The sequence below is a fragment of the Sapajus apella genome, unplaced genomic scaffold (assembly GCF_009761245.1).
Source record: "Sapajus apella isolate SASKATOON/1434 unplaced genomic scaffold, GSC_monkey_1.0 scaffold6, whole genome shotgun sequence".
NCBI lineage: Eukaryota > Metazoa > Chordata > Mammalia > Primates > Cebidae > Sapajus > Sapajus apella.
The window spans coordinates 33700386-33727783 of record NW_022436946.1 but is presented as its reverse complement, the minus strand read 5'-3'; the positions used below and the strand labels follow the sequence as shown (position 1 = coordinate 33727783).

The following is a 27398-nucleotide window of genomic DNA, read 5'->3' as shown; positions in this document are numbered from 1 at the left end:
CTGATGCTAATTGATTATATTGTCACAAAACCCTTGTCACTACTCAGCACCGCCATTACTTTTTCTGACAGGAATCACAATTTATTTTTTTAAATTGCCTATACTAACAAATTTAAATTTTCTACATATGTTCCTTGACTAATTGCACTTTTATCTAATAAAATTTCAGTCTTTTGATTATTTAAAAACTGGACTTTTTTTTTTCTTAATATAGGGTGTGGACTCCATCAAAAGAAAACATTCATTCAGTGTATTAGTTTGCTAGTGCTGCTGTAACAAAGCATTACAAATGGGTTAGCTTAACAGAAACGTACCTTCCTACAGCTCTCAAAGTTACAAGTCTGAGATCAACATGTCGGCATGTTGGCTCCTTCTGGGGTCAGTGAGAGAGAATCTGTTCCTTGGCTGTCTCCTAGCTTCTGGTGGTTTGTTGGCAGTCTTTGGCATCCCTTAATTTGTAGATGCATCACGCAATCTCTGCCTCATATTCACATGGTATTCTTCCTGGTGTGTGTCTGAGTCTCCAAATTTTCTCTTTTTATAAATATATATTAGAGCTTCATCCTATGCCCATATGGTCTCCTCCTAACAGGATCTGCAATGTCTCCATTCTAAATTAGGTCACATACTGAGGGTAAAGGTGGTTGGGGACTTCCACATGAAAAGACTTCAGGGGCACATACTTCAACTCATAATATTCAGTAATTCACTTATCAATATATTTAAGCAGAGAATATTTATGTCATGACTCCTGCAATGCTTAGCCTCATCCTAATCATTGGAAGGAAAGACGAAATGTCCAGTCCCTGCCCGCACTAAACAGACAGTTGAGATGTGGGACCTGCCACTCTGTTTTGCTCCCTCTGCTCCAGCCACACCAAGCTCCTTCATGTTCCTGGGCACAGTCAGCAAGCTCCTCCAAAGGGACTTTGCACCTTTACTTTCCTCTACCAGGAATGCTCTTCACTAGATCCTTCAATTCACCACCTCTATGAGGTCTTGCCTAACTATCCCATTTAAAATAGTGATGCCACTCATCTCATACTGTTTCTCCTTCCTAATTTTCTCAAAAATTCTTCTTATCTTCTAATAGAATCTATAACTTACTTCTTTGTTTTGTTTACTGTCTGCCTCACCACGAGAATTAAACAACTTGAGGATAGGGATTTTTGTCTGTTTGGTACACTGCTGTATCCCCAGGGCCTAAAATCATGTTCAGATAATGATGATGCAATGGATTAAGTGCTATGAGAGATACTTCACTGTTAAGGTTTAAGTTCAATATTGTCTTATCTATTTTATACATATTTTTTGATCACCTATTTAGTTACTGCTTGTGTAGTAGTGATTCATACCAAATTCACTTTCATTTTTTACTCTCTTTGCTCGTCAGAATAAGAACTTCCTAAATCATCAATTTAATTCAGTATTGTTTTATTCCATAAGGTAACGGCCAGGCACTGTGCAAATTATATACATTAATTATTCAACTCTTCTACAGAACAACCCTATAAGGGAAACGCTCTTATAATCACTTCCTAGACAAGGAAACTGAGATGTTTTAAGCCTTTTCTGAGGTCAAAGTAGCAAGCCACAGGGCTAGAATGCAAATCCGGAACTATCAGTCACCCCTTTGGCTATCTGAAAAGTCTTTCCTTCATCACCATCTATCTAAAAGTCAAAATATTCTGATATTGTTTTCTTAATTCCTTTTTTAACCTGATTTTTAAGGAAAACTTTGTTTTCAAATTATTTTGCATTTTGGTTTGTTTAAGTTTAACGTTAATTCCCGATCATATTTTCTAGCTATCTCAAAAAGTACTGTATAAAATCTTACTCTTTTAAATTGAATTTCTTCATGGCCTACAATGATCAGTTTTTATTTATGAACCACAGACCCCTCAAAGGAAGGTATAATCCATATTCGTGTGGTATAGAGTTGGTATCTGAAACATGTGTTTTCCTGGCCTCACAGTATAACAGAGTTTGAAATTATAATGAGCCAGCCACTCCACAGTTCAGTCCCTCTCAAATAATTTCTTTTTGATCCTTAGAGGAGGACGGGGTAAAGGGGAGAGAATCATCCCTCAGATGTCCCATAAAATGCTATTTCCCTTCATCCAGTGTGCCTGACCACTCATGGTATTGCCAACTTACTTTGGGGAATCCGAAAACTCAGCCAAAATCATTTCCTAAGTCGTGCTGTTCATGGATTCTGTTCACTCACAATATCTGTACCATTAATTTTTATTCAAGTAACTTGTGGCTTGAATGTCTTTGTGCCTTAGCAGACAATCTTCTCATATTATGTTGCATAGTCCCTGCCTTGGAAACTGTCATATTGTGATGTAATAAGAAATATATAGTTGGTCTCTGGCCCAGTTCCTGGAAGAGAGCTCCTAAAACTCTTATCATTTTCTGAGTGATAGGAATGCTAGGAGCATCTTCTGTTTTAATGTTTGGTCTTTGAACCCAACTCCTGACACAAAACTCCTAATCCCTTGGCATTTCCTGGGTAATAGGAACATCTTTTGTTCTAATGGGGTGACTCATGGTGGGCTCCTAGATTGGGGCTGGTCACCAGAAAGAACAAGCTATGAAGAGAGAAGAGCTGCAGATTTAATAATTGATCATATCTACGTGATAAAGCCTTTATAAAAAATCCCTGAACACGTGGATGTGTCTGGTGGGTACTGTATTTGGAGAGGGTATGGAAGCCCTCCACTGCTTCCCTCATACCTCACCCTGTGAATCTCTTTCATCAGGCTGTTCATCTGTATCCTTTATAATATCCTTTGTAATACATTGGTAAACATGTTTCCCTGAGTTCTGTGAGCCACTCTAGCAAACTAATCAAACCCCAGAGTGGGTCATGGGAAGCACCCAATTTATAACTAGTTGGTCAGATGCATAGGTCACAACCTAGGAATTGCAGCTGGTATCTGCAGGAGAGGACAGTCTTGCGGAACTTAACCCTTAACTTGTGGGGTCCGTAAGATCCTTTAGAAACATATTTGGCAATAAGCAGTAACAGCCTTAAATCATACATCCTTTGGCTCAGTAATTCAGATTCTTGGACTCTAGTCTTAAAAAAAATCATGCAAAACATGGAAAAATCTTTATGTGGAAAGAAATTTGTTGCTATGCTATTCAAAACATTAGAAAAATAGGAAGTGTAAGAAAACCTAAATGCTAACTGTTAAGAAGACGGTTACATTGTGATTCATTCACTAACAGAAATATGAAAATTAGAAAAATTAATCTGAAGACTGAGTAGCACCTTAAAATGCATAGAAATAAAAAAGCAGAAGATGTACACTGATTCCTTTCATGCAGAAGACATGTGCACATGAAAACTAAGATATTTTACTTTTGTATAATAAATTTGTTTATATATATATATCACCTGAAAACTAATTTTTAGTAACATTCAAAAATGTCATTATAACACAACATATTACTTTGTGCCAAAAATACTTCAGTGAATTTCAGAGAGGAAGAAAATCACATCTAGGCCTAATGTTTGAGAAGAGATGTAATTCAGGAAGTTAGATTTAAACTGGACATTGAACAATTTGGATGACAGAGAAACAAGTACACATTCAGAACAATACTTTTAATTTATATTTCAAGCTCCACATCACCCCAATTTGGAGTGACTAAAAAATCAACTCAATGGATCTGTGTATATCTAAGCCAATCAGAATTAGAGTCCTTGCACTCCTACAAAGTCATGTGACCTCCAATCTGACATCAAAATAACATTAAGATCAGCTACAAATAGATTCAGTTTAAGTTTCTTTCAATTTTTTTGTTAAGAGATAAAAGTGTTATAAAAATACACTATGACTTGGTTATCTTCAACCAATTTATCTATAAAATATTATATAATGGATTAGGAATAAGATTTAAGAAACATGTTCACATGAAAACTGTCCCAAACTCTCAGATATTTTTAAATTCCTAAAAGATTTTCACTGTAGCTTCTGGCACACTAGTAAAAGATGTCAGTCTAACAAAGTAGTAAATTGAACTTCCAAATTTGCCAATCTTTCCATTCTCCCGAGACTTACAATGACTTATGATTACTTCATTCTAACAAACCTTCACCATAATTCTGAAATTATAACTGAATTTAGATCCAAAATATACACAAGAGGAGGCTACAAAAAATTTCCAAAATAAGGTGCCTTCCTAATTAAAAAAAAAAATCCCTCATTGAATTCTAAGGTCTACAGGGTCAAGACCTGTGTATCATTTCTCAGATTCACCCACATATGGAGCACATGGAAGACAATAATTTTTTTCTGGGAAAATCAACACAGGTAAAAATCATAAAGTAAAAGACTAATAGACAATATCATAAAAATACTTTTAAAAGTTTGTGTAGCAAAAAAATCATAATAAAACTGAAAAACATTATCTGCAACACATGAGAAAAAGGAGATGCTTTCTTTACAATGTCCTCTTACATATAAATAAGAAAAGATTGGCATCTAAGAGAAAAAGGGGCAAACATGCAGCCTATCTCCAACACCAGGATATCCTAAGGAAGGAGTGGTCATTACAGAAAAAAAGGATAAAAGAAATATCAAGATTCACATGGTAGGTTTAACAAGTTTGCTTAATAATACAGAATTCGAAGAGAAATCTTTAATAAACATGAGGTGTATTGATGAATGTGCATAATCCACTCAGCATTGTTATTACGATCCATGTTTAAACATTTTACATTGTTAAATAATGTTGGCTAATATTGGAAGTTCTGTTAATTACAACTAAAATGTCAAGTAGCATTACTGCAAACACATATTCATTTATATTTTGTGGCTATGTTTACTTTCTTGAGGGAGGAGAAACATCTTTGAGATGGAGAGAGTAATTTTATGTAATGGCACTGCAGAATCGATTCACATTGTTTTTCCATGATTACAACTTTTTTTAGGTGTGTATATATTGTGTTAAATTCATTGAAAAAAATCTTATTTGCAGGCATAAATAATGGAATTCATGCCTGTGATAAGCAAAAAGAAATAAAATAAAAACTTAAAAAATACATAAATAAGAGAAAAGCAAATGCAATCAAGGATAGTGAAATGCCTAGCACTGAAATCTAGAAACCTGTTTATTAATAACATAGCCTTCTGTTGCCATTTTTAGAAATACTAGGTGCTGTTTTTACCTCTCAGAATGTCCCTTCTTGCACTCAGCATCCTTGAGCAAGAAAGACTGTGTTCTCCAGACTGTATGATGGAACACAGGTAGCCACTTATTAATAAGAATCAGTTTGAACTGCCAGATAGAGAAGAAACAGCAGCACAAGCTAATTAAAAGGTCACATTTCAGTTCAAATATCGAAGTGAGAATAATAGTCATTCTCACAGTGCCAACAGACTTTGAAACTGGTTATGTTCACCAATATTTTCAGGATAAATGTACATATACACAGACCAAAAAAGACATTTTCCCTTTAATATAAAAAGAAATTACTTAGGGATAATTTGACCTAAGCCCACAGATCAGTGGTTCAGGATAGAGCAAGGTATTATCACATCTACAAGACCAGTTCTTCAGCTTTTAAATTTTAATTGAGCCAGTTATTTTTCTCTGTATTTCATACAAATGTATTGAATAATAAAGTTCAAATCTAGGCTCTAAATAAATTTTATAGAATGATTTTTCAACTAGGTGTCTACTTTTCTATCCTATAAAAGTCCTGTGGTAGAAGTGGAAGAAACCAAGGAAAAAGAAATGAGGAATTAAGTCAGAGAGGTAATGGTGGAAATCAGAGATAATTAGGGCCTTGAAAGTGTCACTGCAAGGACACTCAGAAGTCAGCTCTAAGTCAGATAGAAAACTGCTGAAGGTTTTTGAACAGAGAAAAAATTTTAATTTTTTGGCATTTTAATAGGGTCACTCTGCCTACTGGGTTGAGCACAGACTGTATTTAAGGTAAGGGCTACATCAGAGGCCAATTAAGAAACTATCACTCTAAGCCAGATTGAAATTTCAAGGTGGATTGGACCAGATGGGGACAGGAGCTGGTGAGAGATCATTCATCTGTGGAACCTGCTGAAAGAAGAGGCAAAGCAGTGTGCCTGGAAATGAGGTATGAAAGGAAAATGAAAGTCAGAATGCTTCCAAGATATTTGGCCCTGAGCAAATGGAGGGATACTTGCTATTGACAGAGATGAGGAAAGCTTTGTGGGACAGGGTCATGGGATAAATGCAGGAGCTCAATTTGAGTTATTGGAAATGTCTGCAATTTGGAAACTTCCATTTGTATATGGCAATGTCAAGTAGATCATTGAGTATACATGTCTCAAATTGAATGAGATGACCAAGAAAGTGAAGGCAGAAAGAGAGAAGAACCAGAGTTAGAGCTCTGGGGTACTCCAACATTTAGTAAAAGAGTAAGAAAAAGAATCAGCAAAAAATATCTCAGCCAGTGGTATAGAACGAAATCTAGAGATTAGCTGTACTGGAGATCAATTTAAAAAAATTTATTAAAGATGATGAGTTATCAAGTGTTAAATAATGTTGGTAGTGGTTATCAGAGACTGGGAAAAGTAGCAGGGAAGTGGATAAAGAGAGGTTGTTTATTGGGTGAAAACATACAGTTAGACGGAATAAGTTCTAAGGTTTAATAGCACAGTATGATGTGCTACGACTTAATAGTAACTGTATATTTCAAAATACCTGGAAGAGATAATTCGGAATACTCCCAACACAGAGAATTGATCCATGTTTGAGGTGATGGATATCCCAATTACCCTGACTTGTGCATGAATCAAAATATCACATGTATACCATAAATATATATAATTATTTTGTATCAAAAAATAATGTAGATAAGATAACTAAAATGAGGACTAAGAACTGACCAACATGTATTACAATGTGGAATTTCCTTGGTGACTTTTGATAAGACCAGCTTCCCAGAGTGGTTAAGAGTAGTCTAGCTGCAGTGTGTTCAAGAGGGAATGAGTCAGCAAAATTCAGATTGTGGTAAACTCCACAGGCAAAGGAAATAAATTGCAAGGTAACTAACACAGACAGAAGATCCATATTAAACGAAATTAAAAGAGACAAATCAACCAAATATAACAAATAGACTTTATGTGGATTCACAAGCAACCACAAGATATACCCACAAAAATTTGAATTCAAATAAACAAACCATAAAAAATAAATTATAAAACTGTGGGAATTTTTACACTGGATACTTGTTAATATTAGAGTTATTTTATTTTTTAGGAGTGATTGTTTTATAATTACGTTTGTTGATTAAGAGTATTTCATGTCTTTTAGATATACTTACAAAAGGATTTACAGATAGAATTATACGATGTCTAGCATTTGCTTCAAAATAATACCATGGTGGGGTAAGGATTGGGTGGGAAGGAGAAATATTAATATAAGGATGAGATAAGACTGCAGTGTGTTGAGAATTGTTGAAGTTGAGTGAATGTACCTGGTGGTACTATTTTCTATCCTTTTTAAAAGTTTGAACTTTTTTATAATAAAAATTTAAAAATTGAGGTGTGAGGGATCAGAGAGCGAAAAAGAAAACAATAGAATCCTGAGTATAGGCAACTTTTTCAGAGTTTTGCTGTATAGTGGAGATTCATGTTCAGTAATCACAGGGCAAGCAGAGTCAAGAATTGTTTTTAAGAGTTAAGAATAATGATTTTGTTTGCTGCTGCTTGGCCTTCCAAGAAGAACTTAGTTCTGAAAAATAATTTAATTCTTTACTAATCAGAATTTAAGTTATAGTGGTGACCTTTCTTAATCATTCTAAGAAATCAATACACAAATATGCAATTTTGGTTGACCTCACAGATGCTTAAGAATCATGTACATTATAAACTTTCTAACAGTCTTATTCTTTTCCAATATAACTACAACCATTACTCACATCTACATATCCATCAAAAACATACATTCATAAATTCACTGTATAATAGCATTGAATGAAAATTCTGTTTCAAAGTTATAATCTACTAATATAATTCACTAGCAAAGTATTAGTGCATGATAGCTAGTAAATTCAGATTAAGTGTAAACAATAACCAAATTGAAAAAAGAAAAAAGGAAAATTGTCATACACTTTTTGTAGCCATTCATTAAAATCAAACTATCAACTCATTGGTTTATTAATAGAACTATTATTAAACATTTTCCTTAATCACTACTATACTGATATTTTTTCAACATTAGCAGCTAAGCTAACAAGTACTCAGTTGTTGCAACAACTACCCACAAATAAATAGTGAACAGGTGATTGTCTGTTTCTATGATTTCTATTTACAGTAGAGACTGTTTGATACTTGCTACTTTCCTTTTATAATAGAAATTTAATTATTGCCTTCTCCCTATTCTTATCCTTCTCCTCCATCCTATAATGCTCTATTTTCTTTCTCTTCATCTGTTTTTTTCATCTCTTTCTCAATTACCATTACCTCTAAGTTCCATTAAAAGTGATTTCAGCTTTCCATTCTAGGAAAAATATCTGGGCAGAGAAGGAATAAGCAGTGGGAGAGCTGTCTGCTCTTTTTTAAAATAAGTTTGAGCAAATATACTTTGCTTCTAAAACTAGATCAGCAACTTAAGAAGAAATTACAGAATTTCCTTCTTTTCTTAGACAAAGCCTCTTTCTATGACAAATCCTCAAGTAACAGGGATAGTTCCCCCACTCTTTCAGCGGTATCTGATATCTATTAGATAAGATAAGCTTCAGGAATGCAGTGAGCCAATTACTTGGGTTGCCCTCAACAAATCTACTTACTTACTACTGGATCAAACTAAAACATTCATTATTTATACCCCTATTTCTGTACAGTGGGACAAAATTACAGCATACAAAAGGTAAAATACAATGTCACGTGGATAACAAAAAACATCAGTTTGAAAATAATTTGGGCGTAATACCCCCTGTACAAAATTTAATCACCCAAGTGTGCTCAATGATCTGTCAGTGCACAAGGATGCAGTTAGAAACAGTAAAACAAAATCCTTTTTGGGATATCATCTGTTGAGCAAAGATTCCCAGGAGATAGTTTTCCCTTGCATTTGAGAAAATTAGCACAGAAACACAGAAACCTTCTATATTCAGAAACATAGAAACCTTCTCTAATCCAAGTCCAATTATTTATTCCTTTAACTCCCCCAAAAGCAATTTCATATTCTACCTGTGAGCATGCCAACAGCAAGAAAGCTGCTTTTAGTATTGTTGGCATAGTATTTTTTTTAATATCAAATTGGCAAATAACACATATTTCAGGTTTGCCCTAATGGAGAATGTCAGGCTCACCCAAATGTATTGGTGCTTTCTTTGTAGACTTTCTCAATCAGTCAGTCAAGCAAAGCTATTAACTTACTCTAATTCCCTACAGAAGTCTTTGGTTTTACCACCTATAAAATGCCTATACAGCCAATTTCCCATTAGCAAATGTAAAAGATTTTTTTATATTACTATTAAGTTGCTTTATCAAATTCAATTTTAGCTCCCTGAAGTCTCTTACTTGGTTCCACTGTCTGTATAACAGGTATTTGTATTTTTGTGGGTTTCTTTCTTTTCACATTGAGAAAGATAAACAACGCCAAAGAGTAATAGATAATTTGGTTGGTATAAAGAAAGTAGAATGAGGGACAAAATGGGCTAAATTCACTTTCAATTACAATGACTAGAATTTTATTTTCTTCACTACAGCCCCAATAGTAAAGTATAAGCTGAAAAGTTGCATCTGGTGCTCTTACATGAATGCAAAAACTCCAGTGATTTAAAAAATATAATTAAAATAATGTAAGCACAGAATCCTTAACTTTCTGGCATATCCACATTTGTCTGACTTATTTCCATACTGAGCGTAATATCCACATACCGTCTTCGCTCAGCTAATGCATAGTATTACCTGTCTACTCGTAAATCCCGTTTCTTATTCTCTATAGTTTCTCACACATTCTCACTTTACTTGTTTTCCTTAAACAATTAGCTTATTTCTTTTATTTTTGCTTACGGGGTCATTTGTTTAATAAACATCTTCTTTTCCGATGTTTATTAAAAATGCATCTGCCTTTTTTACTCACATTTTAAACCAACTTGTCTCCTCCTTCTCTTTGTCTTGATTGTTTTCTCTACACCTCATATTTCTCCTCTGCTGCACCTGGGTCTCATTCTGGTTGAGTGAAGAAAGGCCTGACTGAAGGCACTTTCCTGCCTCGCTTTGTAGACTTGGAGGAAAACAGAATGAAGTTTACACATGAGTACAAACCCATGAATGAGGGGAAATCACAGGGAGCTTGTGTCAAATTCTCCAGCAGAAGAGTATGTGCACAGTTAGAATTGAAAAGCAATGAAATAAACAACGTAAGACACAGGGGAGAGGTACCAACCAGTGTAAGAGCCAGAGAAGCAAAGTGGGAGCCAGGTGAGGAAGTAGCTAGAGGAAGTTTCTGGCCGACATTCATTAATTATAATTCTATCAAATAGCCTGTCATGTTTGGTTTACAATGAGTCTTCAGCCAAGCTCAGAAAGACAATTTAAAAATGTTCTTTAATTACTATATAGATTAAGATATAAAATTCTTTCATCTTTATAATTTAAGATCCTAAAATGTAAAACATGTCAAGACTGATCATTATTATTCATGTATTAGAAGTTAAATAGCAGATGCCTATAAAACACCACATATGTTCTACGGAATAAGAATTTAAAAGAATGAAAAAAAGAGTGTGAGAAGGAAGAAAATAAGCTAGACTTCAAGACAAATATGGTTATTATGAATAAGCATTGGCTGGATTCTCAGCTTTCTAGTGGCTAAGAATAAAGAAAACCGTGGTGTGTAATAAATTTTTAGTATCTGCTATGAGGAAGCAAATCAATTTTTCAAGAGAAATGAACATTAAACTTTTGCCCATACTAATCTTACAACACAGGTTTTTACATTTTTTTAACATGATTCCTTTTAGAATATCATAAAACCTGTAATACCCGTCCTAGAAAATCACAGAAGGCTGACACTGACCTTCAGCGCCTCGGCTCCAATGCCATGGCGCCCTCTAGGAAGCTCTTCGTGGGTAGCAGGGTGGAGAACTGGAAGATGAACAGGCAGAAGAGTCTGGGGGAGCTCATCCACACTCTGAACGCGGCCAAGGTGTCCACTGACACCGAGTCGTTTGGGCTCCCCCTACTGCCTATATCGACTTTGCCCGGCAGAAGCTACATCCCAAGATTGCTGTGGCTGTGTGGAACTGCTACAAAGTGACTAACGGGGCCTTTACTGGGAGATCAGCCCTGGCATGATCAAAAACTGCAGAGCCACGTGGGTGGTCCTGGGGCACTCGGAGAGAAGGCATGTCTTTGGGTAGTCAGATGAGCTGATTGGGCAGAAAGTGGTCCATCCTCTGGCAGAGGGACTCAGAGTAATTGCCTGCATTGGGGAGAAGTTAGATGAAAGGGAAGCTGGCATCACTAAGAAGGTTGCTTTTGAGCAGACAAAGGTCATCGCAGATCACATGAAGGACTGGAACTAGGTCGTCCTGGCCTGTGAGCCTGTGTGGGCCATTGGTACCGGCAAGACTGCAACACCCCAACAGGCCCAGGAAGTACAGGAGAAGCTCAAGGATGGCTTAAGTCCAAAGTCTCTGATGCAGTAGCTGCGAGCACCTGTATCATTTATGGAGGCTGTATGACTGGGGCAATCGGCAAGGAGCTGGCCAGCCAGCCTGATGTGGATGGCTTCCTCGTGGGTGGTGCTTCCCTCAAGCCCAAATTCGTGAACATCATCAATGCCAAACAATGAGCCCCATCCATCTTTCTTACCCTTCCTGCCAAACCAAGGGACTAAGCAGCCCAGAAGCACAGTAACTGCTCGTCCCCTGCACATGCTTCTGATGGTGTCATCTGCCCCCTCTTGTGGCCTCATCCAAACTGAACCTTTACTGTTTATATCTTCACCCTGTAATGGTTGGGACCAGGCCAATCCCTTCTCCACTTACTATAATGGTTGAAACTAAACGTTACCAAGGTGGCATCTCCTTGGCTGAGAGGTGTAAGGGATGGAATCTGCTCCTGGGTCCCCTAGACCCTCTTGAGGGCAGGAGAGAAAATATCCTCTCCCTTCTTATACCATGAGGCCAAGCACCTCCCCTGAGAAGCCAGGAATACTGCCCTCTCCCACGGTCCCCATGCCTGTGTGTGCTGTGTATATGAACCACCCACATGTAAAGGAATAAACACCTGGCACTGAAAAAAAAAAAAAAGAAAGAAAGAAAGAAAAGAAAATCACAGAAATTTTATAGACATCTTCAGAGATTCATGAACTGTCTCAAGCCTGTCCTTGGAACCTCTAGGAGTCCATGATCTACATATTCAGGATTTTTGTCATTAGAATGGACATGGGGGAAGTCTTAAAAGTCATAGTGAATAATGACAACAGAAACTGCAAAATCTGTTTTCATGTCTTTCTTATTTATGTTAAGAGCATAATATTAAGGGATAATTTAGTAAAAATAATTGTATAAGGAAGGTAAAGTCATGAAGTACATATGTGCAGTTACAATGTCTATATTTGACCTTATGGCCAGCATACTAGCTACCCTTTATTTTTCATGGCATAAATGGCTTCTAATAATTTCTTTAAATGTCCTACAGAAGTATAGCATCTATAATACTCAAGTAAATCTAAAAGCAATCTGTTTATCATTTTCTTAGTATATTTTATAGTTTATTAACATACATTGCTAAATAATATATTATTTGGTTTTCCTTATTTGTGGACTTTATAAAAATATAATCATGTTACATGTAGTCTCTTGAAACTTTTTTCAGTCAACATTATGCTTCCAAATTGCATCCATGTTGTTACAGATCACTCAATTCATTATTTTAATCTTGTATAATATTTTATTCAATAAATAAGCCATAAATTATCCTTCATCCATTAATAGACATTTGAATATATTCTATCTAGCCTTTTGCTATTAGAAATTTAGGTTGCTATCAACATCTTCTGGGAAAAAGGTTTTACTCTGACAATGGAAACAGGGGAAGAGATCACAGGCCAATTACTAGTAATAGTCTAAGTCTTGGGCTAGCTGGTTATAAGGACATTCATTAATTATTATGCTTTAGAACCTATCTGTAAGTTACATATATTATTTCGTATTTATAAAATATGTTTTTAAGTTAAAATTGATAACTAAAATATTTTATAATACTAAAAAAATTGGATTATGGAGATTCATGCTTTAAAAAATAGCCGAAATTTCTTCAAACACCAAACTTTTCAAAAGTGGAAAATCATCTACTAGAAGTCCTCGGTCTCCACTAATTATAATGTAACAATTTTGTTTTCTATCATTTTGCCAGGACTTGCTAAATCAATAGCATGACTTTCCATTTTCCTAAACTACCACTTCGCTGAGTTACTTTTGATAAGAGATAGCACAGAGTTTAAAGATATCCAGCATCAAAACCCCCAGTACCTATTTGTTTTGCTATAAACTATTGCATAACACAAATACGAGTTATTGAGTTGCTTTTTTATTGTTTTTATCTGAAATGTCACTGTATTCTCTGGATTATAACAGCCTAAGGCTAAACAGAGGAATACTCTACAACCACTGTATACCAGAGAAGAAAACCAGGGCTTCCTAATTCATTCCCCATCTGTCTTCTATGGAAGTGCAAAGAGGATCATGTGTTGCCGTTGTGTATAAAAGATTCCTTGAAGCATCTTGGATCAAGTAGCATGCAAGATGGCCATATATGAACAGCTCCGGTCTGCAGCTCCCAGCAAGATCAACGCAGAAGGTGGGTGATGTCTGCATTTCCAACTGAGGTACCCAGCCGGCTCATTTCACTGGGACTGGTAGACAGTGGGTGAAGCCCACAGAGGGTGATCAGAAGCAGGGTGAGGCACTGCCTCACCTGGGAAGGGCAAAGGGATGGGGAATTCCCTCCCCTAGCCAGCCAAGGGAAGCCATGAGAAACTGTCCCATGAGGGACAGTGCACTCCAGCCCAAATACTACCCTTTTCCCAGTCTTCGAAACCTGCAGACCAGGAGATTCCCTTGAGTGCCTACGCCACCAGGGCCCTGGGTTTCAATCACAAAACTGGGTGGCCATTTTGGCAGACACCCAGCTAGCTGCAGGAATTTTTTTCATACCCCAGTGGCACCTGGCATGACACTGAGACAGAAATGTTCACTCCCCTGGAAAGGGGGCTGAAGCCAGGGAGTCAAGTGGTCTAGCTAAGTGGATCCCACACCCACAGAGCCTAGCAAGCTAAGATCCACTGGCTTGAAAGTTTTGCTGCCAGGACAGCAGTCTGAAGTCAACCTGGAACACTTGAGCTTGCTGGGGGGAGGAGCACCCACCATTACTGAAGCTTGAGTAGGCAGCTTTCCTCTCACAGTGTAAACAAAGCCACTGAGAAGTTCAAGCTGGATGGAGCTTACCAAAGCTCTGCAAAGCCACCATAGCCAGACTGCATCTCTAGATTCCTCCTCTCTGGGCAGGGCATCTCTGAAAGAAAGGCAGCAACTCTAGTCAGGGGCTTACAGATAAAAATTTCATTCCCTGGGACAGAGCACCTGGGGGAAGGTGCAGCTGTGGGCACAGCTTCAGCAGACTTAAACGTTCCTGCCTGCTGGCTCTGAAGAGAGCAGTAGATCTCCCAGCACAGCACTCAAGCTCTGCTAAGGGACAGACTGCCTCAAGTGGGTCCCTGACCCTGTGCCTCCTGACTGGGAGACACCTCCCAGCAGGGGACAACAAACACCTCATACAGGGGAGCTCTGGCTGGCAACTGGTGGGTGCCCCCCTGGGACAAAGCTTCCAGAGGAAGGAACAGGCAGCAATCTTTGCTGAGCTACAGCCTCCACTGGTGATACCCAGGCAAACAGGGTCTAGAATGGTCCTCCAGCAAACTCCAGCAGACCTGCAGCAGAGGGGCCAGACTGTTAGAAGGAAAACTAGCAAACAGAAAGAAATAGCGTCAACATCAACCAAAAGGATATCCACACAGAAACCCCATCCAAAGGTCACCAACATCAAAGACCAAAGGTAGATAAATCCATGAAAATGAGAAAGAAACAGTGCAGAAAGGCTGAAAATTCCAAAAACCAGGACATCTCTTCTCCTCCAAAAGATCACAACTGGAATGAATTTGACGAATTGACAGAAGTAGCTTCAGAAGGTGGGTAATAACATACTCCTTTGAGCTAAAGGAGCATGTTCTTACCCAATGCAAGGAATTTAAGAACCTTGAAAAAAGGTTAGACGAATTGCTAACTAGAATAACCAGTTTAGAGAAGAAGATAATGACTTGATGGAGCTGAAAAACACAGCACAAGAGCTTCATGAACTTACACACCACTCCTATTCAAGATAGTATTGGAAGTTCTGGCCAGGGCAATCAGTCAAGAGGAAGAAATAAGGAGTATTCAAATAGGAAGAGAGGAAGTCAAATCATCTTTGTTTGCAGATGGCATGATTGTATAGTTAGAAAACCTTATCGTCTTAGCCAAAAATCTCCTTAAGCTGATAAGCAACATCAGGAAATATCTCAGGATACAAAATCAATGTGCAAACATTACAAGCATGGGAGGGAGTGTCAAGATGGCCATGAGAAGGCAACACCAGAATGCAGCTCCCAATGAATAAGACATAGAGGGCTAGAGGACTTCATGATTCCAAACGAGGTGCTGAGTTCATTTCAGTGGGACTGATAGGGCAGTCTCCTTCTCCACTTCTCTTGGAGTCCTGTGACTACCATAAAAATCCCAAGCTAACCTCCAGGAGGATGAGGGACTATGTAAGAGAAGCCCTACTGGTCCCAGCTGACTGACCAAGCCCAGCTAAGATAAGTAGAGCCTATCCCAAAGTGCTAACCTTTAGACTCATGAGCTAATTAAATAGTTGTGATAAAGCAAAGCCTAACTAATACACGGAAGAAAAAGCGCCACTGAAGGAAACAATGACAAAAAATTCATGAAAGAAGCAAAACAAAGAGCATCTTTGTAGGAGAAAAGAATAAATAAAAGGTTCTTCTTCAAAGCTTTCCTCCTAGTTCATTATGAATAAGTAACAGCTTCTTCAAAGGTTAATTTACTTTAAAGGTTTTGCTAATAATCTTAAAGTTGCTTAGTCATAATAAGGAAATAAGTGCATCCCGTGTTCTTAGTTCTTACACTTTAACCTAGATATTTGCCCTGACATGCCTGGACAAGCCCAGGCAAGTCTTAGGTCATAGCTTATTCCCCTTCCTTATTTGGAAATGTTATCTATCGCTTCTCTAAGCATTCTTCAAGTTACTTCCTCTTTTCCTTTGTTCTCCTCTGCCTTTACCTCTTTAGAAAATTTCCAAGTTTTTAGCCCATCAGGTCAAGCATTCTTGTGATGGATTATGTTTATAAACTTGCGTATGTTGAACCAGGCTTGCATCTGCAAGATGAAGCCTATTTGATCATGATGAATAAGCATTTTGAATTGCTGTTACATTCTGTTTGCCAGTATTTTATTGAAGTGCATTCTGTTTGCCAGTATTTTATTGAAGATTTTTGCGTCGATGTTCATCATGGATATTTGCCTCAGGTTTTCTTTTTTTGTTGTGTCTCTGCCCAGTTTTGGTATTAGGATTATGTTGGTCCCATAAAATGAGTTAGGGAGGATTTCCTCTTTTTGTATTGTTTGGAATAGTTTCAGACGGAATGGTACCAGCTCCTCTTTGCACATCTGGTAGAATTCGGCTGTAAACCCATCTGGACCTGGGCTTTTGTTAGTTGGTAGGCTATTAATTGCTGCCTCAACTTCAGACCTTGTAATTGGTCTATTCAGGGTTTCAACTTCTTCCTGGTTTAGTCTTAGAAGTGTGCAAGTGTCCAGGAATTTATCCATTTCTTCCAGATTTACTGGTTTTTCTGCATAGAGTTGTTTGTAGTACTCTCTGATGGTAGTTTATATTTCTGTGGCATCAGTGTGATGTCCCCTTTATCGTTTTTTATTGCATCTATTCGATTCTTCTCTCTTTTCTTTTTTATTAGTCTGGCCAGTGGTCTATTTTGTTGATCTTTTCAAAAAACCAGCTCCTGGATTTGTTGATTGTTTGAAGGCTTTTTGTGTCTCTATCTCCTTCAGTTCTGCTCTGATCTTAGTTATTTCTTGTCTTCTGCTAGCTTTTGAGTTTTTTTGATCTTGTTCCTCTAGCTCTTTCAATTTTGATGATAGGATGTCGATTTTAGACATTTCCTTGCTCCTTATGGGGGCATTTATTGCTATGAATTTCCCTCTAGACACTGCTTTAAATGTATCCCAGAGATTCTGGTGTGTTGTGTTTTCATTCTCATTGGTTTTGAAAAACATCTTTATTTCTGCCTTCATTTCATTGCTTATCCAGTCGACATTCAGGATGGACCACTTTTTGCCCAATCAGCCAGTGAGATTGGCCCCGCCTTCCCAATGGCCTCTCTCCTTCCACAGCTGGATCTTCCTGGTTGGGGTCAAGCTGGTGTGTTTGCTGCCAAGCTCTCTAGCGAGGGCTTCAGTTTGAGTTCTATGGAGGTGGGGCCTTCCAGGCCTTATGGTCTGTTTCCCTGCTTTCAACTCTGCCTCCCTCTGTGGGAAGGTCCATCCTGCTGGCATTAGTCCAAACTTCCACCCAGGTCCGTGTAACAACTTTTTGTGCCTGGCAGGAGCCACTGCTCAGATTGCATCGCCAACCCGCAGCGTCTTGTGGACTGTGGGTTGTAGGAGGGATAAGGTAAGCACGGGATCCTAATCAGAACACCAATGGGGTGAAGTCCCCCGACCCGCCAAGCTGGCTGTATGTTTCAGGTGGGGACATGCCCCCTCCGTCTTGATTTGTCCTACTTTTTATTTCTATTTCCCATTAGATAAAACCCCTATTTAAACTATCATACATGTTCTTTTCCAGAACTTGTTCCTGGCTGTCTTTCCAGATTTGCTTCTGTAAGGTTTATTGCTGAGGTAAAATGAGGAAACTGAGGCAAGTATAAGAAAATGAGAAGCTAATTTATTTAGCTCCCGGGCGAGGTTCTGTGGTCCAGGAAGGGGCCAGAGAAGTCACGCCCAGCTTTTTAGGTCATGGGGTTTTATGGGAAGGGAAGGCGATTGATTGGCTATTGGGAAAACAAAGCAAAGGCAATTTTATTGGCTGTCAGGAAGCAGGAAGTACCTGAAACTAGTTGCCATTGGTAGGCAGGCGGGACTTTGGGTAAGTGGACCTTGATTGGTTGTTGGGGAAACAAAGTGAAGGCAATCTTATTGGCTATTAAGAAGCAGGAAATGCCTAGAGCTAGTGGTCATGGGTAGGCGGGTGGGACCTTAGGTAAGTGGGCCTTCCAGGGGCATACAGAGCAGACTGCTACCAGGCAGGTTCTGATGGGGCTTCTTTAAAAAATTTTCCTGCAGGGTTTATCAACAGCGGGCTGGGGGTAAAATGCATAATTTAGTGCTGAATATGGGCTTGGGTCTGGTATGCGGAGGTGGGTGCGGAGAAGCCGTGTGGCAAGGCCAGATAATGAGCTCAGGTGATGACGTAGTTATCAGACACGGAGAGAGATGGATGAGTCCATTTAACCCTCTGCGAGGCAGCTGGGCTTACAGCTTCCCATTGCTCTTCTCCATGAATGCTTCAACTAAACTCTACAACTTGCCATTCCCTGAATACACTTTTACTTTCCATCCTGTATATTATTCAAGGAGTTGTACTGAATTGTTCATCCCTCTAGGCTTTTAGAAATTCAGCTCAGTAAGAATTGAGTAAAACTAAATAAGGCAGTGTTTCTGCTCTAGGAAATTTACAATCTCAGGAGAAAATAGATAGTCTCACTTTCTAAGATTATAAATTCTCTGTGGCAGAAACAGTCTTGCATAGTTTTCCAAGTAATCAAAGACTTTACAGCCTTGTAAAACAAAAGTATTATAGCTAGCTGCCATATGATAAAAGTACAGGCTCTGAGAGCAAGCTGGAGGCAGACAAACCTCAGTTCCATCATTTATTAGTTGTGTAGACTTTAGCAGTTTACTTAAACTCTTTCAGCTTTAGTCTCCTCATCTGCAAATGGGAGTAATGAAAGCATCTGTCTCATAGGATCTGATGTAAGACAATGCAAGTGAAGTTATCTGTATGGTAGGTAACACAATGGTAAGCTCTCAATAAATGTCAGTTATCACTGACCATTGCTCTACTAACAATAAATACAAAATAGTGGGAAAACAAAACAAATTATGAATTTTTTCTGTGACAGTTAAAAATCTTTTAGGAAAAGGGTCATATGGGCTGAAGCCTGAAAGGAAGGTATGATTTTCCTCAAATCAGGACTAATCTCTTCTGTCTCTGCACTCATTCTTCCAATTATTTGTGTCTTCATTTATGAATTGAACATTGTTTTTTTTATATGCACACTACATGCCAGACAGTTTGTTATACTCTTATGGCATTTATCAGCATCTGTCTATGCTAACTGAGGAAACAAAAATTAGCTCTCGACATCCCAAACCCAGACTGACACTTACAACTGGGGCTTGCTGTCTTCTGTTGAACATATACAATCTCACAGAACATCAACTTCAGACAAGGTCACACTGTGACCATGATGGATCTAGACAAAAACAACAACAGATCACTCCATAATCATCTCAACACCCACAAAAACATGGATATTGTCCCTCCTAAAAAATGACTAAACATCTACTTATCTTGACTAACCTAAATGACTGATGTTTCTTGACCAGTTCTAGCTTTATTCCCAAACTAGTCTTCCATCTTTCTCAATAAGATTTATTAAATACTTAATTACACAGTTATACCCGTTTCCTTACAGCATCTGATACATAGCAATGCCCTGCTTCCTTAAATTCTCCCCAAAGTCACATCCCAGATCTAGTAGTGGGTCCTAACACCCTCTTACTGAGGTGCTCTACTCTTCTCCATGGTATGTATTCTCCTTCCCTGCAATGAATGATAAAACACTACAGATGTGTTCCTGATGCCTTTTTGACGAAGGATATTGTCACAACATTCTTAGTTTACTAATCTTACGTCCTGAAACGGTAAACTTCTCTGGAGAAGAGCACTGTCTTATTAATTTTCCTATCCCCCACTATACAAAGACAGTGTCTTTAACAGAGTTAATACACACAAAAAGTTTGTTGAATGAATCACTGAATTTCATAGAAACTACTTTCTTCAATGACCAGATATGGTGAAAAGACATTGAAGAAAGTGTCCTGAATCCTGCTTCCCAGAAGTGCAACAGGCAGTATCCAGAAATTATTCTCTAGCAGTGACTTTGCAGGCAGAGAAATGCTGGAAGTTGTAGGGTGGTGTTTTGTATGTCGTAATTAATTATTATTCAGAAAGGGTAAAAAGATATATGTGAGATCAAAATCGCATTATAGTTACCTTATATCTATCAATAATACTGACCTTTCAGGAGAACCTTAAAGTGGGATTCTTCAGAATCATTCAAATCATGCTGCCAATGTGTTATGCAATATTTGTATTAATGGGAATATTTATTGTCAAATAGTATTCTAAATATCTTTAGAGTAAAATATCTAGTATAAAGTTCATAAGTTCCTATTAATTTCTTAAATTGCATTTTGATTTAACCCATAGAAAGGCACAAAAATCATGAAAAAATATTTCATTGAGAATGTAGTCTGAATTTAAAGGCACCATAAAATGTGCCATCTGAATTAAAAAGACATTAAAAACATTAAAGCATCTGACATGCAATCAATTCAATTGGTAAATAGAAAAACATCCAACCAAAAAACTTTGTAGAAAAAAAATGGCACCGTGACAGAAAGATGTTACACAAGGAACAGTTTATGACAGTGTCTCAATTTAGCCAAATAAATAATAAGGTAGGTGATCCAGATTACATGATCTACATTTGCATCTATGCATTTTAGCAAATTTCTTCTGTTACATTAATCTTTAAGGGAACAGCCATATAAACTAATACTAAAGTTGCAGGCTTTAGGAAAATAGCTGTAAGGAATCCTGAAATATCATTAAAACTGCTATTAATCTGTATAACTACCTTCCCTAGGGAAACTGGCCCAATCCTTTCAAGGCTAAGAAGAGCTAAGAACCCATATTTAAAATGGAAGTCAGAGAATGCTGCAGAGAAATTACCAGTTAATGAATGAGAAAACTAGTAAAAAAAAAAAAAAAAAGACAAAATTGTTTTTTGGTAATGTTAGGATATAGAGTGAAAATCTATAAATACTCAGTAAAGAGTCAGACTTTCAGCTTATGTAAGCTAAAAAAATATTTCATATACATAATAATTAGAAATTACGTATATTGAGCATAAAAACTGAAATTACAAGTCTGGCCCCACAACATTAATTTCGTAAATTAGATTTAGATTTGCTGTCCATTTAAAAGCTCTGGCCAGTAAATCCTCTACTTTAACCATGGCATGGTTTAATATGTGTATATGTGATTTTTAGGTGCCATTTCAATGAGATTTACAGCCGTTCCTGACTTGATATTCAGTCTCCATTACAAAGAATATTTGAATTAGTCTATGACTCTTAAGGGTTTTCCCACCAGGGGTGGATTAGAGCAACTAATTTCTGAGAACTTCGGAATTATGCTTTTATGACTGTGATCTAACCAAAAATTAAGGCGTGAACAATTTCATTGAGAAACAAATAAAAACTAGCTTATTCCTTTAATGTGGATTTTTCTGGTAGGCAAAAATGCAATTCAGACAGGAACAGTTAAAGAAGAGGTAGCTCTGTGGGCTACTCTTTAAAAGACCTGAGATTTGTAGATAAGTAATCATTCATTTAGTTATTCATCTACATGATCAGTGCTTATTATTCAAAGAATGACACTAAGCTCTGGCTCACCTTTCCACTACCCACATCTATAGTTTATAGTATTACAGAAAATAAATTAGCAGTAATGACAAAGGGTGCTAACAACTCTAGGCAGGAACACCTAATGTAGTCTAAAATGTCAGGAAAGGCTTGGGGAGGAAGAAACAAATAGGGTGAGACCTGATGGATAATTTAAGCTGGTCAGGAAAAAAAGAGGAAGGAGAGGTCTACAGCCAGAGAGAATAGATAATCTGAAGACCAAGGCTGCAGGTAAGGGAGGGTGAAGAACTGTCAAAGACTGAAAGAGATTCAGTGTGCAAGGCATCTGTTACAGGGAAAGAATATTGTGAGCTCAGACTAGAATGGGGGTATATAAAGTATGGTCCATTTAGGCAGAAGTAAAGAAGAAGCTGCCAGCTAAATGAAACATAGTATTTATTAACCCTTACTATGTGTCAGGTTCTCTGCAGTGCCCCATTTCTGCACAGTCTCATTTATGTCACATAATGATCCTGTAAGATAGATGTCATTGTGATTCCTATTTTACAGAAGAGAGACTGAGGCAGAGGGGTCAAATAATTTGCTCAGGGTCACACAGCTAAGTCATTATAGAGTCAAATCTAGATCATCTGAGCCCATATTTCATGTTCTTAGACATACCATAGACTAGGTCAAAAAGGGTAACCAGCATTATCTTTCAATAAAACTCTATACCACTAATGTTCAGACCTAGTCGAAATATTACCAGAAGAATCCAAAGACTGCTCTGATTTATATTGACCATATAGATTCTCACTGTCACATTGGTAGTTAGAAAATCTGAAGGGAATTTTCTGAGCTGACAGCAAGAGTTAATTGAGGCAAAGTTTTGTTTGTTTTTTCTCTCTTGGTAACCTCAGGAGCAATGAAAGTGCACAGCACATAGTAGCTGCTAACAGAATTCACTCCTACTTTACTGTATAGAAGGTTGTGTCTACTTTGACAATGTCAGTTTGGTGAGATGCTTGACTTCTATTCATCAAAAAGCAACACTAGGATGTATGTGCAGAGATAAGCCAAGGATTTAAATTAATTCATTTGAACAAAAGTAAAGCAATTTGAATCCAATAGAACATTTTCTTTCCAAAGAATAAATTTGATCAAGTTAAAATTTAGGTTCTAATCTTTAAGACTGGAGCTCAGTAGTTAATGATTTATTTCACTTATGTAAAATGTTTTCCATTATTAGTAATTTGTAGAAAACCAGAAAAGCAAAAAGAAAGTCAATACTTTTACTAAAGAGGGAGTGATTCTGAATGACATATTGTATTGCAGTTGGAACTTTTAAACTTTATCAATGTTACTTTTCCTAGAAAAGACTCCTAACTCATTTTAATGATGCCATACTATGTCACTTCATTGGTTCTCAAAAGTATTTTGAGATACATGTAATCAATATTTACTACTATAAATTACTTTAAACTGCTGTTAATTAAACTTCAACTGGGATTTCAACACTGTTGAACTGGTTGCTTTCTTTCTCACATCTATGATTTTGCTATTAGTTTTATAAAATATATTAATTTAGTAGTTAATTATTATTTTTCTTAAAAATGGTGTCAATTTATGTAAAAATTTATTATATAACAAATTGAGTTAGAGTTATGTTAACATAAACAGTACAATTATATTAACATGAAAAGTCATATACCTAAGATGAGAAATTTTTTGATAAATTATTTTAAAACATATTTGTCATATTCTTATTTTACATCGTCATAAATAATGTATGATAAAAAATAACTCAAAGGATGGGGACAGTAGAATACATCATTATTCTAAAGGTAATGCAATCATTTAATTACAGGCTTTCCTAAGTAATCTCATGACATCTAAATATACTTTGAGTTGACTTTAATGATTCATGCTAAAATTTTTATCTTGAATATATCCAAAACATCTGATACACAATCATATGTATACTTAAAATGTATTTTACTTATTATTTATATCTATAAATCTCTATTTAGTTTCTAAAATTATAGTAAGTATACTTTGTCTTAGAGGAAAGAACCCAGAAATGCCAGGCATTATTTTCAGGCATTTATTACCAGGCATTGTTTTCATTTTTATACATGGGCATTTAGTCTTTTCTGAAAACTTACACAAAGGGAACAAAATAAATGATCTAGATAAAGAACACTTGTGGAACTGATTGCACACAGGTGATTTTTAATGATTCAAACTTCTCAAAGTAGATAACATCTATTATGTCAGATTGGATTATGAATATTCTGATGATCTTTAAAATTTATGGAGAGTAATGTTAATTTTTTTTTTTTTTTTTTTTTTTTGAGATGGAGTTTCACTCTTGTTACCCAGGCTGGAGTGCAATGGTGCGATCTCGGCTCACCGCAACCTCCACCTCCTGGGTTCAGGCAATTCTCCTGCCTCAGCCTCCTGAGTAGCTGGGATTACAGGCACGCGCCACCATGCCCAGCTAATTTTTTGTAGTTTTATAGAGACGGGGTTTCACCATGTTGACCAGGATGGTCTTGATCTCTTGACCTCGTGATCCACCCGCCTCGGCCTCCCAAAGTGCTGGGATTACAGGCTTGAGCCACCGCGCCTGGCCCGAGTAATGTTAGTTTTTAAACCACATTGTTTCTGTACCTATAATTATGGTAAGATTCAAAAGCATTTCTCATACCCCAGTCTACTAACATTTAAGTTAAAAATGATTAGGAATACTATGTACAATTTGTATTCAATAACTATTAAATTCCACAGTATTCAAATCACAAAATAGCAAAGCCTTACTCTATTGAAAATGGTGATATAAGAATCTTTCCAAGAATATACACTATTTCACCATGCTGCTTTCTTCAAGCCCCACAATGACAATCATGTCAGATATGATAAAATCTTCAAAGAACTCTAGTCTGACACACTAAAGAGGAACACAAATAAGAAAATATGGCCTAAATACATGGAGAAAAATCCCAATACTTTTATACTTCAGAACATTCTAACATTTTTATCTCATAATCATAAACTACCAACAAAACTACAAGTTACAAATATTTATTCTTGCTTTCTTTTTCAAGGCAGCCCCTGAAATGATAAATAGATGAGGAACTGGAAATAATCTACCTTTCATGGTAATAAGAGGAGAAGAAAAACTTTCTACAAAATCCAACACTTTCCTTCTTCCCCTGCTACAGTGCTAACAAGAGTTACAAAGACACCACTGTAGGTCAGTGTGGGTGGCTCCTCTAGCCCTTCTACCCATAAAGGTATGCTATCCTCTAATTTAGGTTACAGAAAGAAACTTCATAGCCTTTATTGTTTCACACATAAGTGTGGAAATATTTCTTAACATAAAACTAAATTATATATGCAACAAAACTAATTCCTTTGACTTTGCTGAGTCATTCACTTAGCACCATACCAGGCCTATGGAATGGACTTAGGACAAAATTATTGATTCTCAAGTAAGATTATACACAAGAATATGACCTAGAAAAATGTGGAGCTTAATAAAAAAACAAACTTAAGAGATCATTCTAGTAATCTAATTTTCTTAATAGAATCTTCATTTATGTCTTTGAGAAGCTTATGGAGTCAGAAGTTCAGCACCACATTTCATTGTTGTTTTCATAACTTAAACTTACACATGCAAAAGGGAATGAAATCAGCTATCTCAACTGCTGCCCTTAGCCTGTGTGGTCAAGTTGGCGAAGCAGAAATCATCAGCTGCTGGCTTATGTGGTCATCTCCACCCCATTCCCCTCCTACCAATTCCCTTTCTGGGAAATTAAACTGACCTCATCTCTGATCCTAGTTCAATTTAACACAAAAGTATGTTAGACACCTAAGGTACACTTAAACAATTAAGCAAACAACTGTTCGTTTGGGTTTTCTTTTTTGAGGGGCAAGGGTGTTTTTGAGATAGGATCTTGCTCTGTCACCCAGGCTGGAGTGCAGCGGCACAACTATAGCTCACTGCAGCCTCAACCTCCCAGGTTCAAGCAATCCTCCTGCCTCAGCCTTAGACTCTCCAGTAACTGGGACTACAGGTTTGTGCCATTAAGACTAGTTAATTCTTTAATTTTTTGTAGAGACTGTGTCTCACTATGTTGCTCAGCCTGGTCTTGAACTCCTGGACTCAGGCGATCCTCCCTAGGCAAAAACTTTTTTTAACTCTTTGCAGATAAATGACACTGAGTATAATATTATTGCTGATCATTTTGCTTTTCATCAATATTTTACAATACTTGAATTTTTTACAATTAAAGTAATAAAATTTAAAGCCATTACTTTTGGCTCTAAGATTTATATGTAATTTCCACATCATTATTTTCTGAGTGAACTTTATATCTTTAAAAACACCATGATTAAATATTTTTAAAACTTCTGATTAATAAGACCCTAAGCGTAAGGTTTTTGGGGGATTTCACATTGAAGATGTTGAAGAAAATCACTCATCTCTAAAAGGAGCTAGGAATAAATTCAAGTCGAAGATAAAATATATCCAATGATTCTTCATAAAGACAAAATAAATCTTCAAGAATTGGTTTATTATATCACTTAGTGTAAGATATTCAGTAAAGGTAAAAAGCATTTACAAGTGAAATAAGAATTAGTAAATTGAGTTTTTTAAACAATAGTTTGTTTTTCAAGATCTCTACTTCCCAGTATAAAAGAAAACAAACAAATGGAAAACTAAAACCTTAAACTAATTTTCTCTGGCACTAATAACTTGAGAAGTATTTGCACCTTCTTCTTATAGATGCAAGTCAAGAATAAAGGCATAAAAACACAAACACTAACACACATTGCATTTAGCTGGTCTAATTAGGAATTAGATGACTCAGCTTTCATTGGTTTCCTATTGCCTATTCAGCCTACACATATGGATATAAACGTAATGTTTCCTTAAATCTGTTTACTGAGCTCAACATTTTTAAAAAATTACATTAATTTTCACAGCGCTTATGAGAAAAAATATACTTTTGAAAAAATTCATTGAAGAAAAAATATTAAAAGAAGTTGTTTTTGTATAATTCTTCAAGTATTAAAGTACTGTGTGTGCCACTTGGACATGCTCACACAGAAGGCTGTTTGGTAAAAAATCACTTTTATTTGAGATGGAGTGGAATTCTAGAAGCTACAGCTACTTGTACTAAGAATATTGAAGCAATTTTGCCTTATGGTGACAAGAAACTTCAGAAGTATGCTGGGTTCATAGGTGAAGACCATCGTGTATACTTAAAACAAAACAAGCAGCTTGTCCCAACCAGGAGGCAGAGCAGCAGCATCTTTTGGGCATCATGTTTTTATTCCAGTGGATGTGAAGATCCCAAGGAAAGCTAACTACAGAGATCTAGCATGGTAGTGACAGGTAGGAATGCTGCTAAGAACCAATTCCAAGAAGAAAAGTCAAGAATTAGTAATGTGCAGAGGGAAAAAATATTCTTGCCTACAAATGTCCCTGGGAATAAAAAAAATAGCCACAATAATTTAGTTGCCTTATTTTGTGTTTGTAGG

The 27398-nt window shown here is 36.8% G+C and overlaps 1 protein-coding gene and 1 pseudogene across 3 annotated transcripts in view; one reads left to right on the top strand and one right to left on the bottom strand.

Annotated features, from left to right (window-relative positions):
* Positions 1 to 27398, bottom strand: part of FRK (fyn related Src family tyrosine kinase) — a 162805-nt gene that overhangs the window by 85876 nt on the left and 49531 nt on the right. The gene's annotated exons all lie outside the window — the stretch shown is intronic.
* On the top strand, positions 11020 to 12250 carry LOC116548938 (annotated as a pseudogene). Its single transcript, XR_004267634.1, has one exon. The product of XR_004267634.1 is annotated as a triosephosphate isomerase pseudogene (transcript).